This window comes from Oncorhynchus nerka, linkage group LG4, assembly GCF_034236695.1.
Source record: "Oncorhynchus nerka isolate Pitt River linkage group LG4, Oner_Uvic_2.0, whole genome shotgun sequence".
NCBI classification, from domain to species: Eukaryota; Metazoa; Chordata; class Actinopteri; order Salmoniformes; family Salmonidae; genus Oncorhynchus; species Oncorhynchus nerka.
The window spans coordinates 70,690,813-70,708,357 of record NC_088399.1 but is presented as its reverse complement, the minus strand read 5'-3'; the positions used below and the strand labels follow the sequence as shown (position 1 = coordinate 70,708,357).

At 52.6% G+C, this 17,545-nt stretch overlaps 1 pseudogene; it reads right to left on the bottom strand.

Moving 5' to 3' along the window:
- LOC115128534 (AT-rich interactive domain-containing protein 1A-like) overlaps positions 1-17,545 on the bottom strand; it is a 92,884-nt pseudogene that overhangs the window by 58,195 nt on the left and 17,144 nt on the right.

Here is a 17,545-nt window from a genome sequence, read left to right as displayed (position 1 = left end):
GAGAACCGTGAGAGCCGAGAGAGAGAGAGAGAGAGAGAGAGAGCCGAGAGAGAGAGAGGGCGAGCCGAGAGAGAGAGAGAGAGAGAACCGTGAGAGCGAGAGAGAGAGAGAGAGAGAGAGCCGAGAGAGAGAGAGGGCGAGCCGAGAGAGCGCGAGAGAGAGCCGAGGGCGAGAGAGAGCGAGAGAGAGCGAGAGAGAGCGAGAGAGAGCCGAGGGCGAGAGAGAGCGAGAGAGAGGGAGAGCGAGCCGAGAGAGAGAGCGGGCGAGCCGAGAGAGAGAGGGCGAGCCGAGAGAGAGAGGGCGAGCCGAGAGAGAGAGGGCGAGCCGAGAGAGAGAGGGCGAGCCGAGAGAGAGAGGGCGAGCCGAGAGAGAGAGGGCGAGCCGAGAGAGAGAGAGGGCGAGCCGAGAGAGAGCGGGCGAACCGAGAGAGAGCGGGCGAAGAGAGCGGGCGAACCGAGAGAGAGCGGGCGAAGAGAGCGGGCGAAGAGAGCGGGCGAAGAGAGCGGGCGAACCGAGAGAGAGCGAACCGAGAGAGCAAGAGAGCGAGAGAGCGCGAGAGAGAGCGAGAGATAGCGAGAGAGCGCGAGAGAGCGCCAGCCGAGAGAGAGAGAGGGCGAGAGAGAGCGAGCCGAGAGAGAGCGGGCAAGCTGAGAGAGAGCGAGAGAGCGCCAGCCGAGAGAGAGGGCCGAGAACGCGAAAGAGCGAGCCGAGAGAGAGAGAGAGAGAGAGAGAGAGAGAGAGAGAGAGAGAGAGAGAGAGAGCTAAGAGAGAGCGAGAGAGAGAGCGAGAGAGAGAGAGAGCGAGAGAGAGAGCGAGAGCCGAGAGCGAGAGAGAGAGAGAGAGAGAGAGAGACAGACAGAGAGAGGGCGAGCTGAGAGCGCGAAAGAGCGAGCCGAGAGAGAGTGAGAGTGAATTGAATTGTTCAGTTGTGCTGACGGCACAGGTCCGCTAGATGCCTGAACACAGACTCCACCTACTGCTGTCATTCACCAGACTGGTCACTGATCACAGGGAGAGGGGGAGGGTGAATGAATGAGTAGAGAGGAGATGGTTGAGGAAAGAGGGGCTGGGGGCAAAGGCTATTGGAACTTCCATAGAGCCTGATTCCATCTTTCACAGCGAGAAAACGGACAAACTAAAATAGAAAAACACTTACATTTTCTCGAAAGACAGAAACGTCAACAACAAACTTAAAACCCCTAAGGTCCAGTCTTAAGAGGCTAATTTCACATGTTATATTAAGTAGCCGTGTAGTGTGTAAAGCAGCCACTAGCATTGCCATACTGCTTCAGTCTCCTGCTTCCATCCCAGTTCCATTCACACTCGAATGTATTCCACTTACAGATTACTTCACTAAATCCATCCAGCTAAACTCCAAGCCATTCGTCTACTCGACAGTCTTTTTACACAACGGCAGTCCCCAATGGTACCTTATTCCCTATTTAGAGCACTACTTTTGACCAGAGCTCTATGGGGCCGAGGTCAAAAGTAGTGCACTATATATGGAATAGGGTGCCATTTCAGGCACAGCCCAAGAGAAGCAGAAAGTCGGGGGAAGTGGAGGTTGTTAGTGTGCTATGATGTCACCAGGCAGTCAGTAAGGTCATGTAACCGAACTGCTATCTGGAGGCTGGGCTGTGACCGAGTCAGAGCCGGTACTGGAACAGTCCTGGAAGAGTTCACCGACTCTCAATGAACCCCGTCTCTCTCCATTTCCCCGTGGCTTTCTTACTCCCTCTTTCGCTAGCTCATCCACTCACCGCCTGTCAAGCTTCCTGTTCTCAGTCCCCTGTACACAAAGAGGATCTCTCTCACACACACACACAGAGACGAGGGGGGGAGAAATACCATTATTTTTTGTTGCTGCGTCTCTGGGGATGCCATGGTAACAATACTCCACATGCGTTTCCACATCAGTGCAGACACCGCCCCTCCCCCTCCTCCCCGTGAGCCTGCCGGGGTCATGGTGCAGTCAGCTACTATGAAGAGGAGCTGTCATTGTTACAGGAAGCTCAAACAGACCAAAGCCTTCCTCCCTCCCATCTCTGCACACACACGCTTTAATTACACACACAGCCACCGGTGACACACACACAGCAGAGGTAAAAACCTTGAAGCGTTCAGCAGTGTTTGTTTACATCAGTCATAGTGAATACTACAGTGAATACTACGCGTACCTCCCGTTACTACGCGTACCTCCCGTTACTACACGTAATGTGTGTCTCTGATCTCCTTAGAAGAGGTGAAATGACTTTTCCCATGACCCCATTTCACTATCAAACAGCATCTTACATGATTTCACTTCCATTGATTTCTCCCCACTGATCCACCAGCTGGACCCATACAATCACAGTAGTACCATGACGACTGCAGACGTTTTACAGGTTTAATTTCACAACAACTATCTATTTTCAGATATGCCTTTCTGTGAGTATGTGGCTCCACCTTCGGACACCAGCATTAGGCCGGGGTGACCCTTCATGGTCAGGGTAGAGGGTACGGGATGTCCCCTGGGTACAGGGTGACCCTTCATGGTCAGGGTAGAGGGTACGGGATGTCCCCTGCGTACAGGGTGACCCTTCATGGTCAGGGTAGAGGGTACGGGATGTCCCCTGCGTACAGGGTGACCCTTCATGGTCAGGGTAGAGGGTACGGGATGTCCCCTGCGTACAGGGTGACCCTTCATGGTCAGGGTAGAGGGTACGGGATGTCCCCTGGGTACAGGGTGACCCTTCATGGTCAGGGTAGAGGGTATGGGATGTCCCCCTTGTACAGGGACGGGGGAAGGGTGTTATGGGTAGGCCAGGGTGGGTGTAGAGAGAAACACAGCCCCAGTTCTGGGTTGGCTAGGCTGAGCTCCACCATAAGGGGGCACTCCCATCCCACAGTGGAGAAAGAGAGGAAGAGGAGAAGAGGCAGGCCCCAGCCTCATACAGCACAGCAGCCATTACCATTACAGAAACACAAGTCTACAGCAAGAGAAACTCATTCAACCAAATGGTAGCAGTACAATACAAAGCCAACCACACGCTATACAATCCACCACAACACATTACTGAGGCATCCACCTAAACAATCGTAGAAAATACAAATATTCAAGCAGGGGATACTTGATTACGTCAACCTTGCAATTCAATTTAAAATCATCCCAGTCCCTAGTTTCTGCCCTGAGGGCAGGTAAGGTAGCAGGGCCGGTAACGCCCAAACCGAGGTGCTGATCTCTCCTCTAGACAAGGCTACTCTGAACCCCTAATACTCTAAAAAGGTATGTTCCCACTCCAGACCTAGTCCCTTTCCAGCCCCATCTCCCCTGAGACCACCACTAGTCTGCTACTTAATACAGGAGACCATATGGGGATTGTAATTCATGGACAAGGTTGAGGAGGAACGTGGGAAGGGGACATCGTATGAAAAGATAACAGATTGCTATTAAAACTGTTTTGGTTTCTTTTTCAAACAGCATAATAAACTAAATCAATATTGCTCAGCTGTTCTTTTCTGATTTCTGATGATTATGCTTAGAGCACGGATGGGTCATGTTTATTCCTGAAATAAATAGTCTACCTGACTAGAAATGTTTGTAAACATTTGCCTAATTGAGGCTCTCGACTGGCAAGTCACACACACACACACACACACACAGCAGCAGCAGCAGCAACCTGTGTGCAATACAGAGCAGAGAGAGAGAGAGAGGTCTGATTGCTGTAAATAATGGGGCTAGGGAGTGTGTGTGTGTGGGGGGCTGATCACAATGGTAGAGGAGAGTCCCAGAGCTCAACACAGATGCCCCAGTGAGGCAGGCAGCTGCCCAGGTCAGGGAGAGGGGTGCTGGGAGGGACCAGGGTCTGCCTAGTCTGCCTGATACTTGGGGCTGGGAGGGAGGACCACAGCTTGTCTGCCTGATACCAGCCACCAAAGCCATACACGATACCAGAGCACCAGCTCTCAGACCAACAGGCTGAGACAGCTTCTACCCCCAAGCCATAAGACTGATAAATAGTCAGACTGACAAATAGTCAATTAATGGTACCTGAACTATCTTGCACTGACCCTACTCACTCACTAGACTATTCAGAGCATGTGACAAATATAAATGGAGTCTGTCTGCCTGCCTGCCCGTCTGCCTGCTTCTCCAGAGCAACACCCCTCCCACCGATGACAGACACCCAGGAACAACCCAAAGTAGACAAGAGGGCACTGCCAAAGCACTTCAACTGACCGACACAACTACTGTTTCTCAGAGCAGAAAAACAAAGGTGATATTATCTAAAAGAGCATTACTTTAAAATCAAAATCACAAGCTGTTTTTGGGGCATCTAAATTCCCCGCCCAAGCAAACACCACATAGGAAGAGAGCAGAGAGGAGAGGACGGTGCTGCGAGACTAGCTGGGGGGGGGTGAGCTTATGAGAGAGAGCGTGAGAACACATGTGTGCACAACAGCAAGAGGCAGGCTGGGTCTACCAGCTCCAAAACAATTCACTGAGGCAAATCCAGTCAGCAGATTGAACTTTCTCAAGTACATGAATTAAAAATCACCTATGTGCAGACGGGGGAAGGAGAGAGGGAGGCAGAATGAGATGGAGCAGAGTGGGGAGGGGGGTGAGAGAGAGAAACTGTCGCTCTCAGTCAGCCCAGGAATCTGAATAAGACACGTGGGCACAGGAAGCTCTGGCCCCAGAATAGCAACAGGAAACACGCCCAGGAAACTGAATACTGCAACGACAGGCAGAGCAGAGAAGCTCGCAAAACAAGGCTGAGGCGAGCGGCGTTTCAAAAGCTGATTTACAGAGGGAGAGACAGAGGCGTGATTCCTCATGAAGCCGGGAACAAAACAGGGCCACGATTTGGGGCATTTTCCTGATATTTAATCCACAGAATGGTATTTTGGAGGAGGGATTGTTGATATCTAGCGGACATTTGTATCTAAAAGCATAATTGAAAAATATAAAACATGAATATTGACAATGTATTTTTTGAATTGTCACATTTTTCTACATATTGTTGATCATAATATTCTCTACGGGCATATTAAAAAGTCTTGAGTGAGATCTCTGATACTTTTACAGCTATGGTCCAATGTGTAAGTATTACCAAGAGGGACTGTGAACATGGATCTCCACATTCTGATGGTGATTTGCAGGATGTGCAATGATGTAAAAGGAGGGCTGTGATTGGTTACATTGCCTCCTAGGCAAAAGAAGGGTTGGAGCTGGGCAGGGTTGGAGAGAAGACAAAGTGACCCGGCCTAGCTGTGCAGACTGCTCCAGAGCAGTGGCGCAACAACAAGTTGTTCTGCTGGAGAGGGGAAAGGACTTGACACAGACACTCGAAGTCATGGGGGTCTGTTTGGGAGATGAGGGTGGACCACTAAAGGCGTCTCCATGCATCCCCGCCGAAACAGTCCGGAAGAGTCTGCTCATATGACAACATTGTGTGACATTTGTTTGTTTTTGGATGTTGGTAGCCGAAGTCGACGCCTCCTCGATGGTGATTGGTCAACAGTATGGGTTCTTCAATAAAGTCTTGTCATTCAACAAGAGACTAATCGTTTTAAGTGAGAAATACTGCACCAAGCTCAAACATCTCCTCTGCAAAAATGTCAAAATTAATTACCCGAGTTCTTGAATTATCTTCGATTAATTCTGTCTATTTTGAGGAAGAGTATACTGGCTACGGCGTCTCAAAATGAACACACCTCAAGCGAATGTATTTTAAGGGAATAAGCAAGCACACTCCTAGCTGAGTTCAGCTAGGCACCAGCCGACACCTTAACGGTGACGCAAGCCACTGGAACTCCTGTGTGAAGGAATCTCAGGGCTAATTGAGCTTTCCTCTCTCACAGACACACACGCTACACAACACAGCCCCCAACACAACGACAGACATACGGAGTCCTCTACACAACACAGCCCCCAACACAGCGACAGACACACTGAGTCTTCTACACAACACAGCCCCCAACACAACGACAGACACACTGAGTCCTCTACACAACACAGCCCCCAACACAACGACAGGCACTGAGTCCTCTACACAACACAGCCCCCAACACAACGACAGGCACTGAGTCCTCTACACAACACAGCCCCCAACACAGCGACAGACACACTGAGTCCTCTACACAACACAGCCCCCAACACAACGACAGGCACTGAGTCCTCTACACAACACAGCCCCCAACACAACGACAGGCACTGAGTCCTCTACACAACACAGCCCCCAACACAGCGACAGACACACTGAGTCTTCTACACAACACAGCCCCCAACACAACGACAGGCACTGAGTCCTCTACACAACACAGCCCCCAACACAACGACAGACACACTGAGTCCTCTACACAACACAGCCCCCAACACAGCGACAGACACACTGAGTCTTCTACACAACACAGCCCCCAACACAACGACAGACACACTGAGTCCTCTACACAACACAGCCCCCAACACAACGACAGGCACTGAGTCCTCTACACAACACAGCCCCCAACACAACGACAGACACACTGAGTCTTCTACACAACACAGCCCCCAACACAGCGACAGACACACTGAGTCCTCTACACAACACAGCCCCCAACACAACGACAGGCACTGAGTCCTCTACACAACACAGCCCCCAACACAACGACAGGCACTGAGTCCTCTACACAACACAGCCCCCAACACAACAACAGACACTGAGTCTTCTACACATCACAGCGACAGACACACTGAGTCCTCTACACAACACAGCCCCCAACACAGCGACAGACACACTGAGTCTTCTACACATCACAGCCCCCAACACAACGACAGACACACTGAGTCCTCTACACAACACAGCCCCCAACACAGCAACAGACACACTGAGTCCTCTACACAACACAGCCCCCAACACAGCGACAGACACACTGAGTCCTCTACACAACACAGCCCCCAACACAGCAACAGACACACTGAGTCCTCTACACAACACAGCCCCCAACACAACGACAGACACTGAGTCCTCTACACATCACAGCCCCCAACACAGCGACAGACACACTGAGTCCTCTACACATCACAGCCCCCAACACAGCGACAGACACACTGAGTCCTCTACACAACACAGCCCCCAACACAACGACAGATACACTGAGTCCTCTACACAACACAGCCCCCAACACAACGACAGACACACTGAGTCCTCTACACATCACAGCCCCCAACACAGCGACAGACACACACGTACAGTGTCGTAGGGGTCATTAAGTATTCAGAACCGGTCTCTTTTTCCACATGTTGTTAAGTTACAGCCTTATTCTAAAACAGATCAAGTTATTTTTTCCTCATCAATCTACAGACAATACCCCATAATGACAAAGCGAAAACAGGTTTTTAGAAATGTAATAACATGAAAAACTGAAATACCTTATTTACATAAGTATTCAGACCCTTTGATATGAGACATTGAGCTCAGGCGCATCCTGTTTCCATTGATCATCCTTGAGATGTTTTTACAACTTGACTGGAGGAAAGGCTCACACCTGTCTATATAAGGTCCCACAGTTGACAGTGCATGTCAAAGCAAAAACCAAGCCATGAGGTGGAAGGAATTGTCCGTAGAGGTTCGAGACAGGATTGTGTCGAGGCACAGATCTGGGGAAGGGAACCAAAACAAATGTCCCCAAGAGTTCCTCTGTGGAGATGGGAGAACCTTCCAGACGGACAACCATCTCTGCAGCACTCCACCAATCAGGCCTTTATGGTAGAGTGGCTAGACAGAAGCCACTCATCAGTAAAAGGCACATGACAGCCCGCTTTGAGTTTTCCAAAAGGCACCTAAAGGACTCAGACCATGAGAAACAAGATTCTCCGATCTGATGAAACCAATATTGAACTATTTGGCCAGAATGCCAAGTGTCATATCTGTTTTTCATGGGTCAGGCCCCTTAGTTCCAGTGAAGGGATATTTTAACACTACAGCATACAATGACATTCCAGATGATTCTATGCTTCCAACTATGTGGCAACAGTTTGGGGAAGGCACTTTCCTGTTTCAGCATGACAAGCCTCTGTGCACTAAGCGAGGTCCATACAGAAATGGTTTGTCAAGATCAGTGTGGAAGAACTGAACTGGCCTGCACAGAGCCCTGACCTCAACCCCATCGAACACCTTTGGGATGAACTGGAATGCTGACTGTGAGCCAGACCTAATCGCCCAACATCAGTGCCCGACCTCCCTAATGCTTGTGGCTGAAAGGAAGTCCCTGCAGCAATGTTCTGACATCTAGTGGTAAGCCTTCCCAGAAGAGTGCAGGCTGTTGTAGCAGCAATGTTCCAACATCTAGTGGAAAGCCTTCCCAGAAGAGTGGAGGCTGTTGTAGCAGCAATGTTCCAACATCTAGTGGAAAGCCTTCCCAGAAGAGTAGAGGCTGTTGTAGCAGCAATGTTCCAACATCTAGTGGAAAGCCTTCCCAGAAGAGTGGAGGCTGTTGTAGCAGCAATGTTCCAACATCTAGTGGAAAGCCTTCCCAGAAGAGTGGAGGCTATTGTAGCAGCAATGTTCCAACATCTAGTGGAAAGCCTTCCCAGAAGAGTAGAGGCTGTTGTAACAGCAATGTTCCAACATCAAATGAAAAGCCTTCCCAGAAGAGTGGAGGCTGTTATAACAGCAAAGGTGGGGACCAGCTCCATATTAATGCCCATGATTTTGGAATGAGATGTTTGACGATACTTTTGGTCATGTAGTGTTCATTTGAACTAGAGTACCTTGGATTAGCTGAGAGGTCATTGGTGGGAAACAGTACTCTAAGAATGTGTTCACCAGAAAGGGGAGAGGGGGTGTGTGTGTGTGTGTGTGTGTGTGTGTGTGCCTACACTGGAACAGCATCAGCTGATGCATTTCAAACAGAAAAGGGAAACGTTATTAAAAGAATTCAAGTGAAGTGAACTGAATAAACGCAGTGTGGGGAACAACACAGTATGATGAGCTCAACAGTATGAGAGAGAGAGTGTGTGTGTAGTTCAGTTAGCTACCCGGCTGAAAACAAACAAGGAAGCAGCTCAACTCGTCCGGCTGGTTTCAGCCTCGCTGCCAGCCTGCATGCCGGCTGTTTCCCCCTTTCTCATGCTGCTTGTTGTAGTTGTTCTTCAACCAGGACTACCGTCAGTTAGGCTTCTGAGTTCCCACAGGAATACGCAGCAGACCAGAACAGACGGAGCCAGGTGCTGACCGCCAGACAGCCCCGTCTGGATGTGCAGTGGCAGAGGTGGTGTTGCCTTGCTAAACTTAATGTCCATCATGTTATGGTGAAACCAAAACGGAAACGTCCACAGTGTGAACAATTAAAGTTTTTCAAAGTCTGATTTTAAAAAGGCAGTAGATCTGAGCTATCCTAAAGCTACGTACCTGACACAATGATCAACTACCAACGTGCTCTGTTCTGCTTGGGTTATCTGTTGGCATTGGCTAAGGCAACACTGGCTATATGAGATGGCTGCGGCTGCCAGTGTTGCATCTGTACTGTTCTGGCTGAGGTGTTGTCTGCCTGCCTGGCTGGGTGTCTGGCTGAAAGGCAGCATGGTTAATGTTGACTAATCTGCACACTGTGTCATGTGATCAGGGGAAGGTAGGGGTGGGCTGGCAGTGAGCAATCTGATGGTTCAGACCTCTGCCAGATTAATGGCTCCCATAGCCAATCACACACAGCCGATGGGGGAATCCCCGGGAAACAAATAACCTCCATGGCCAATGGCTGAGCCCGGAGATAAAGAAATAAATGTATAAATACATTTTTTTTTAAAGAGGGAAACATCCTGAGGACATCCCCCACTGGCACTGAAATCTCTCTCTCCCTCCTCTCCCTATTTAAGTCATCTGCTTGCACTTCCTCACTCCCCTCCCTCCCTCTCATTAATGATGTAATGTTTCCCTGCAGACGTGTTCTCTGTCTAAACCTAGAAACAAGCACAGATAGGGTCTCCTGCTGAACCGTCGCACTCGTTCACACAGAGAGAGTAGTCCGAGTTCAAAACCATTCAGTTTCATAATCATTTAGCTTAGTTTATCTATTCCCAGATTGGAAATTCTACGCATTTGCTAATTAAATAGGGGTGAAATAAAAAGGTCCATTTCAAAGTGAAAAGGATCACCATGTTTTGTTGTTGGTTTCAGCACCTTTTATTTCCCTCGTGAATATGTTTTCACCTGCTTATCGAGACAGGTTGATTGTGGTTCAGTAAAGCCTTTCAGACCCATCTAGCCTCTGGCCTCCCACAGCTCAACCCTTTCCCTCACCGTGCAGTGTGAAGAGAACGCTCACCTCAGAATAGCTGTCAACCCAGGAGAAAGGGAGGTGATCCCCCGCCCCCCCCCCCGCTCAAGACTCACCGTCAATAAACACGGACTTGTGTGTTCCAGACGACCACCATGTGAATAGTCAAGGTCAACACAGCCAGCAGTCCAACAGAGAGGACTGGGCCGGAGGACGTGAATATGCTAAAATAAGGTGCTGGGAAAAGATGACTGCTGAGTGGACAACTTAAGGAGGTAGAGGTTGTTGTAGTGTGGTAGATTGTGTGTATGTACGTGTGTGTTGAGTGACAGACGGGTAGTGTGTGTTGGGAGTGCTTACTGGTAAACTAGAAGGCCGTCCCTGCATGCTGTCCTCTGTGCCACTCTTGTTGGAAGTCGTGGGCTGGTTGGAGGGGGGAGCACTGGACTGGGAGCTGAACGAGTCCTGGGAGAGCTCCTGAAGAGAGAGGGAGGAAAGACGGCGAGGACAAATACATGAATGTGTGTAAAGTGAGGAACCCTGAAAGCCTGAGTAAGCTTCCCAAGCTAATGCCTAGGCCTTAGTTCAGTGGATAGGTGATGTTTTACCTGTGGCGGAGGTGGAAACCCCTGGAAGGGCGACTGCTGCTGCAGGGGTGGGGTCTGGGAGTAGGGTGAGGGCTGGCCCTGCTGAGACTGACCCTGCTGCTGCAGGGGAGGGGTCTGGGAGTAGGGTGAGGGCTGGCCCTGCTGAGACTGGCCCTGCTGCTGCAGGGGAGGGGTCTGGGAGTAGGGTGAGGGCTGGCCCTGCTGAGACTGTCCCTGCTGCTGCAGGGGTGGGGTCTGGGAGTAGGGTGAGGGCTGGCCCTGCTGAGACTGACCCTGCTGCTGTGGGGGTCCACTGTGACCTGGAGATGGGTGTTGGCCCTGGGGGCCCGGAGAGGATTGGTGGCCGGGGGTGGCTGGTGGACTGGGGTTGTTGATGGCCTGGGGGTGGCTGGGCCTGAGGAGGGGCCGCCCTATCTTGCTGCTGCTGCGGGGGTCCTTGCTGCTGCGAGGGGGGTTGCTGCTGTGGAGGCTGCTGCCCCGGGGGTCCTTGCTGCTGAGGGTAGCTGGACCCGGACTGGCCCTGCTGGGGCCCCGACTGCTGCGGGGGCTGGGGTGGTCCCTGGTTGTAGGGTGGCTGTGCCTGGGGTGGACCCCCTTGCGGAGGCCCTTGGCCCTGGGAGGGGTGGACCTGCTGGGGGTAGGGGGCCTGCTGCTGGCCAGCGTGTGGTGGGGGGCCGTGCTGGCTGTAGTAGCCCTGGCTCTGCTGACCGTAGCCCCCTGGACCCTGCTGCCCAAAGCCGGCCATCTAGAGAGGACAAACCGCAATGTGGTCACAGATTTAGTGGCTGTACTATCTACGTCAGCGTCACAAACTCCCAGTCCAAAATGCAGTCCGCAGGCCCATTAAATGGAGCCCACAGGAAACAGAAGTAGAATCCTCTGGTCTACATAAGGACAGTGATTTTAGTCCTATTGAGATCCAGCCCTGCACACACAACTGGCAAAATACAATATATAACAAAATGCACAAAAATGACAAATTGTTTTTCATGAAAAACAATCACATTCAGCGGTTAGCATAAAACGTCATATATTTTTCTACATTAGGCAATATTAAGAGGATTCAATAGCAATACTCTTTACTAGCTGCCCTTTTAAGTCCACTGAGGAAAAAGCCCTGTGATGTCTAGCAGGGCCCTGGCCCTTTTAACCATTCAAAGAAAACACGAAGACCTGCATCAAACCCAACTGAAGTGGCTGTTGTCTGAGATGGGTAACAATGAGTCAGGACTCGCCTCCTCTACAGGGTGCCTATAACACCCAACAGGCCTGTCTGTGTGTCTCTAAACTAACAGAGCCGTTTAAGCTGTGACTGAATGGCAGTGTTATGATCTTAAGAGTGTGCTGAGAGAGCGAGAGAGCGAGACAGAGCGAGCGAGAGAGAGAGCGAGAGAGAGAGAGAGAGAGACAGAGCGAGACAGAGCGAGAGAGAGAGACAGAGCGAGAGAGACAGAGCGAGCGAGAGAGAGAGACAGAGCGAGCGAGAGAGACAGAGCGAGCGAGAGAGACAGAGCGAGCGAGAGAGACAGAGCGAGCGAGAGAGACAGCGCGAGCGAGAGAGACAGCGCGAGCGAGAGAGACAGAGCGAGCGAGACAGACAGAGCGAGCGAGACAGACAGAGCGAGCGAGACAGACAGAGCGAGCGAGACAGACAGAGCGAGCGAGACAGACAAGAGCGAGCGAGAGAGACAAGAGCGAGCGAGAGAGAGACAGAGCGAGCGAGCGAGAGAGACAGAGCGAGCGAGCGAGAGAGACAGAGCGAGCGAGCGAGAGAGACAGAGCGAGCGAGCGAGCCAGAGCAGTGTTGGCAGTGTTATGGTCTTAAGTGTTATGATCTTAAGAGTGTGCTGAGAGAGCGAGAGAGCGAGACAGAGCGAGCGAGAGAGAGAGAGAGAGACAGAGCGAGACAGAGCGAGAGAGAGAGACAGAGCGAGAGAGACAGAGCGAGAGAGCGAGAGAGACAGAGCGAGCGAGAGTGAGAGACAGAGCGAGCGAGAGTGAGAGACAGAGCGAGCGAGAGTGAGAGACAGAGCGAGCGAGAGAGACAGAGCGAGCGAGAGAGACAACGCGAGCGAGAGAGACAGAGCGAGCGAGACAGACAGAGCGAGCGAGACAGACAGAGCGAGCGAGACAGACAGAGCGAGCGAGACAGACAAGAGCGAGCGAGAGAGACAAGAGCGAGCGAGAGAGAGACAGAGCGAGCGAGCGAGAGAGACAGAGCGAGCGAGCGAGCCAGAGCGAGCGAGCGAGACAGACAGAGCGAGCGAGACAGACAGAGCGAGCGAGACAGACAGAGCGAGCGAGACAGAGCGAGCGAGCGAGACAGAGCGAGCGAGACAGACCGAGCGAGCGAGACAGACAGAGCGAGCGAGACAGACAGAGCGAGCGAGCCAGACAGAGCGAGCGAGACAGACAGAGCGAGCGAGACAGACAGAGCGAGCGAGCGAGAGACAGAGCGAGCGAGCGAGAGACAGAGCGAGCGAGCGAGCGAGACAGAGCAAGCGAGAGACAGCGAGAGAGACAGAGCGAGCGAGACAGAGCGAGAGAGAGAGACAGAGCGAGCGAGACAGAGCGAGCGAGAGAGAGACAGAGCGAGCGAGAGAGACAGCGAGCGAGAGAGAGAGAGACAGCGAGCGAGCGAGAGAGAGACAGCGAGCGAGAGAGAGAGACAGCGAGCGAGAGAGAGAGAGACAGCGAGCGAGAGAGAGAGAGACAGCGAGCGAGAGAGAGAGAGACAGCGAGCAAGAGAGAGAGAGACAGCGAGCAAGAGAGAGACAGCGAGCAAGAGAGAGACAGCGAGCAAGAGAGAGACAGCGAGCAAGAGAGAGACAGCGAGCAAGAGAGAGACAGCGAGCAAGAGAGAGACAGAGCGAGCAAGAGAGAGACAGAGCGAGCGAGAGAGCGAGAGAGAGAGCGAGCGAGAGAGACAGAGAGAGAGAGCGAGCGAGAGAGACAGAGAGAGAGAGCGAGCGAGAGAGACAGAGAGAGAGAGCGAGCGAGACAGAGAGCGAGACAGAGCGAGCGAGAGAGAGAGACAGAGCGAGCAAGAGAGAGAGAGCAAGAGAGAGAGAGCGAGCGAGAGAGAGAGCGAGAGAGCGAGAGAGACAGAGCGAGAGAGCGAGAGAGACAGAGCGAGAGAGCGAGAGAGACAGAGCGAGAGAGCGAGAGAGACAGAGCGAGAGAGCGAGAGAGACAGAGCGAGAGAGCGAGAGAGACAGAGCGAGAGAGACAGAGCGAGAGAGACAGAGCGAGAGAGACAGAGCGAGAGACAGAGACAGAGCGAGCGAGAGACAGAGCGAGAGAGACAGAGCAGAGCGAGACAGAGCGAGACAGAGACAGAGCGAGCGAGAGACAGAGCGAGCGAGCCAGACAGAGCGAGCAGAGCAGAGCGAGCGAGCCAGACAGAGCGAGCGAGAGAGACAGAGCGAGCGAGCGAGACAGAGCGAGCGAGCGAGACAGAGCGAGCGAGCGAGACAGAGCGAGCGAGCGAGAGAGACAGAGCGAGCGAGAGAGAGACAGAGCGCGAGCGAGAGACAGAGAGAGACAGAGCGAGCGAGCGAGAGACAGAGCGAGCGAGCGAGAGACAGAGCGAGCGAGAGAGACAGAGCGAGCGAGAGAGACAGAGCGAGCGAGAGAGACAGAGCGAGCGAGAGAGACAGAGCGAGCGAGAGAGACAGAGCGAGCGAGCGAGACAGAGCGAGCGAGAGAGACAGAGCGAGCGAGAGAGACAGAGCGAGCGAGCGAGAGACAGAGCGAGCGAGCGAGAGACAGAGCGAGCGAGCGAGAGACAGAGCGAGCGAGCGAGAGACAGAGCGAGCGAGAGAGACAGAGCGAGCGAGAGAGACAGAGCGAGCGAGAGAGACAGAGCGAGCGAGAGAGACAGAGCGAGCGAGAGAGCGAGAAGGATCGACAGCATTACCAACCTGTTGTCCGTATTGCATGCCAGACATGCCGGTGGGGGTGCGTCCCTGCATGCCCATAGGATACCTTTGAGGCCCCGGGGGTCCATAGCCCTGGCCTGGGTAGGAGGCACCCTGTTGGGCCCCTGGAGGAGGAGGGCCCTGCCCCTGGCCTTGCTGCTGGGAGTAGGGGTTGGCTCCACCATACCCCTGGCCTCTCATCTTCCCTACATGGTCCATAGGGCTGGGGGGCTGGAGAGAGAGGGGGAGGGCTTGTAAGAAACCAAACTTAGGACATTCAAACATTTATTTCCATCTTTAACATTGCAATCACTGAACTCCTGAATAAAATAATTTGAACCAACGCAACTCATTAAAATGTGACCCTTTGAGGAATGGTACACAAGCTAAGCAGGAAAAAGAACACATGAGACGTCACTACGGAGCCCCATAACTAAGTTATGCCGTCGGTGGGGAGAATGAAACCTATGAGGGTATAGCTAAAGAATGCCAACAAAACAGTCAGGGCGGATTGGTTTCCCACAAAAAAAGGGAACAACTTGGCCATGAATGAATGAATGAGCCCAGTGTGTTACACACACAGTAACCGCAGTCCCAAATACAGTCAAATACAGTAACCGCAGTCCCAAATACAGTAACCGCAGTCCCAAATACAGTAACCGCAGTCCCAAATACAGTGGTCTCCGAGTCTGACTGAATTGGAGAAATACCACCACCAGTGTTTCCCCTACTACTGAGAGCTGAGGAGGGCTAGTTGGCATCGCTCCACTCTCATCTTTAACTCTGCATTTTTGGAAAAGTACAAATAAGTAATTAGTTAGCATTTCACTGTTAGTCTACAGCTGTTGTCTACAAAGTATGTGATCAATAACATTTGATTTGACTACAATAGCTGTTGTTTTCTTATACATCTGAGCCAGTGCTCACCTTTGCATGTAAATGCCAGCGGCGGCGACCACCAATCAGAGATGATGCTCGTACAGAGAGAAGATGCTTTGAAGTACCAGGCAGCAGCACCTTGAGCCTCTTGGACCCAAAGACAGGATGGCAACACACAGACACAACACCTTCTCACTGCTTCCCATGGTTACTCATCCATGTCATGTTTTTCCCTCCCAAACCTCAGTGCCTGATTACACGAAGACAACCACAGTCTATTTATAGCCCAGACCAGAGAGCAGGGAGAGGAGGGAGAGGGCAGTGTGCCTGAAATGTAACAGGTCCCATCTGTATGGTGTTTTGAACCCGTGCCAGAGACCGGCTCCTCTTCTCCTCCTGTTTTAATAACGCTGTTTGGCACTGCATGAATGACACTCACGATACAGGGGAGGGGGGAGTAAACTGGTCCCGTGGGGGCAGCAAGGGGAGTAAACTGGTCCTGTGGGGGCAGCAAGGGGAGGAAACTGGTCCCGTGGGGGCAGCAAGGGGGAGGAAACTGGTCCCATGGGGGCAGCAAGGGGGAGGAGGGGGAGGAAACTGGTCCCGTGGGGGCAGCAAGGGGAGGAAACTGGTCCCGTGGGGGCAGCAAGGGGGAGGAGGGGGAGGAAACTGGTCCCGTGGGGGAGCAAGGGGGAGGAAACTGGTCCCGTGGGGGCAGCAAGGGGGAGGAGGAGTGAGGAAACTGGTCCTGTGGGGGCAGCAAGGGGGAGGAAACTGGTCCTGTGGGGGCAGCAAGGGGGAGGAGGGGTGAGGAAACTGGTCCTGTGGGGGCAGCAAGGGGAGGAAACTGGTCCTGTGGGGGCAGCAAGGGGGAGGAGGGGTGAGGAAACTGGTCCTGTGGGGGCAGCAAGGGGGAGGAGGGGTGAGGAAACTGGTCCTGTGGGGGCAGCAAGGGGGAGGAGGGGTGAGGAAACTGGTCCTGTGGGGGCAGCAAGGGGGAGGAGGGGTGAGGAAACTGGTCCTGTGGGGGCAGCAAGGGGGAGGAGGGGTGAGGAAACTGGTCCTGTGGGGGCAGCAAGGGGGGGAGGAGGGGTGAGGAAACTGGTCCTGTGGGGGCAGCAAGGGGTGGGGGGTGAGGAAACTGGTCCTGTGGGGGCAGCAAGGGGGAGGAGGGGTGAGGAAACTGGTCCTGTGGGGGCAGCAAGGGGGAGGAGGGGTGAGGAAACTGGTCCTGTGGGGGCAGCAAGGGGTGAGGGGGTTGTCAGGATAAAGAGATACTACATTCTATCCACTCCACATTTGACCTCCAGCCACCCACAGGGCAGGCCTCCCTCTCCAGGCTACCCCAGTTTCAAGGACAGTGTGTTACTATACTCTCTCGGGTCATAACAGGACCCCGCCACAGGGAGGTGGTCTCCTGTGACCTCTCCTGCACTTTTAACCCTGTCCGTCTCGGAGTCTGAATGGACTAGCATCCAGCCACACAACTTTCTAGCGACCCTCTGGCTAGAAAAGCTAAATACTGTTCGTTTGCAACCACTTTGAAGTCGGACGTATTAAAATGGTTTTATTTGGCTAAAAACAAAATCTCCGCCATGATAGCTAGACTATACTGCAGAAAAAGATTGGTTTTTCAAGCTAACAATAGCAGTGTTAAGCTTCAGGACAGTCAGGTCATCACTCCAAGAGAGAGTTTGGATGTGTCTGACTGCCATTAAACTAGGATGATCTGTCCTGTCTAGTCACCTTCCCTCCCTCCAGCCACGTGTACCTGCCTGACCCCTGTGTTGACATCGCCAGGGCAACCACATATATCCACTGTGTTCACACAGTAAGTAACCTCCTCTAACCTGAGCAGGGCAGCGTCCCAAACGGGCACCTTATTCCCTATATAGTGCA